The 2,003-nt window shown below is 38.1% G+C and overlaps 1 pseudogene across 1 annotated transcript in view; it reads right to left on the minus strand.

The window, feature by feature from the left end:
- Window positions 814-2,003, minus strand: part of LOC109232676 — a 3,867-nt pseudogene continuing 2,677 nt past the window's right edge. Inside the window, exons 2-4 of the transcript XR_002068972.1 lie at window positions 1,641-1,973; window positions 1,251-1,554; window positions 814-1,098 (exon numbers count right to left, since the gene is read on the minus strand). The product of XR_002068972.1 is annotated as an ABC transporter C family member 14-like (transcript). The remainder of the gene's footprint in view (window positions 1,099-1,250; window positions 1,555-1,640; window positions 1,974-2,003) is intronic.

Below are 2,003 nucleotides of genomic sequence, written 5' to 3' on the forward strand. Positions count from 1 at the left end.
ATATTATTATTATATTATATATATATATATATATATATATTATATATATATATATATTATATTATATATATAACCAGTAGGCGACCCTGACATTCCTCGTCACTTACTCGACCGATGTTAGGTTGGCACTGTATCTGGGTACGTATGTGGTGTACTCATGCCCTTTCTACACATGTCTTTCTGTGTGCAAGATCCAGGTTCTTCTGGCTCAGCTAATACGCAATCCAGTGACGTGCAGGCATATTTTTTAGAAGACTTCGAGGATTATATCTGCCGCGTCCGCCAGACCGAGAAGTCCCATCTCTAATTTCTCCCTTTAGCTAATAGACCTTACTTAATTATTTGTTTAGACTTCTGGAGTTAGAACACTATGTATTTCCTCTAGTTTGTTGTGATCATGAGATTCCGGGTTTTTTGGGAGTAGTACTATGTGCCGAGAGTGTTATTATTGTATATTTGCTGACAGGTGCATTTTAACTTCTCTATATATTACCGTAAATTGCTAGTTTCAATCTCTCTCGTCATCGCGGCGGAAATTGCTTAAAATATGACATTACTACTCATTTAACCCATCTACACCTAAGTCGAATTTACGGAGTGTTACACTTCACTTATTGACTCTTGAAATAGTAGTAATGCCATTCTTATAGGTAGAGGCAGAGCATCGGTATCGGTTTCTGGTTCGGACGAACCCGGTAACTTTCGTTCGAATAATGTATATGTCGAAAATTTTCATTAAATATGTATAAATACCCATTAACTTAAAACGATTAGGCATCCTGGCTCTGCCTCTGGTTATAGGGATGGAGGGAGTAACAAATAACACAGTAGTCGAGAATAATAATGTGTTACATGGTCATTCATCTAAAAACAATTCGACTACAAAATTTGGATATGAGAAAAATATCATGTTACATGGGGAGGATTTTGACATAGAAAATATCATATCACTTTCTGCTGATTTGGATTCAAATTTCCAAAGTTGAAGTACTCTTTCTCATAGACCTGTTGATCTGATGGAATACTCTTGAACCAATGCTGCAAATATTGATGGCCTTTCAAGTAAGGTAGCTGGTCTGTCATATTCCTTTGCCCATCCTGTCAAAACCACAACATCATCAAAATTTTGAAATTGGCAGGATCACTCTACTAATAAGCATTTTTGAAGTTTACTTAACGCGTAGATAAACTAAAAGTGTCTATAAGCTTATAAGCGTACCGGACACCCTCTTAGTCCATTAAAAACTTACCATCATCTATAACAAGAACGCGGTCACAGTCTATGACAGTTGGTATTCGGTGAGCAATGGTGATAATAGTGCAGGCTGCAAAGTCCTCACGAATGATCTTTTGGATGACAGCATCAGTTTGGGAATCAACAGAAGCCGTTGCTTCATCCATGAAAAGAATTTTACTGTTCTTGAGCATGACTCTCCCTAAGCAAAGGAGCTGTCTTTGTCCAACACTCCAGTTCTCTCCACTATCTACCACTGACGCGTCGAGTTTCTCAGGTTTGGCTGCTACCACATCTTTTAATTGGCAGCGTTCAAGACTCTAAGAGATACAAAAGAAAAGTTAAAGATAAGTCAATTCCAAAAAGAGATGATATGATTAGATGGAAATGCAGATGCAATACATACCTTCCATATTTCATCATCTGAATACTGTTCTAGGGGATCAATATTGCTTCTTACTGTCCCTTGAAATAGGACTGGTTCTTGAGGGATGATGCCGAAGCGTGATCTAAGATCATGAAGTCCTAACTTGCAAATGTCAACACCATCAATTATGATGGTTCCAGCTGAAGGTTCCACTAGCCTAAAGAAAACTTGTATCAGAGTAGACTTCCCACTTCCAGTGCGCCCAACGATGCCAATTTTTTCTCCTCCGTTGATGCTAAGGGATATTCCTTTCAGAACAAGTGGAGTATTGGACCTATACCGAACCTGCACAAAGATATATGTGTTATTCTCCTAACGCTGTGAAAAGGAAAAGAAGCTAGA

This window comes from Nicotiana attenuata, chromosome 9 (genome assembly GCF_001879085.1).
Source record: "Nicotiana attenuata strain UT chromosome 9, NIATTr2, whole genome shotgun sequence".
Lineage (NCBI taxonomy): Eukaryota > Viridiplantae > Streptophyta > Magnoliopsida > Solanales > Solanaceae > Nicotiana > Nicotiana attenuata.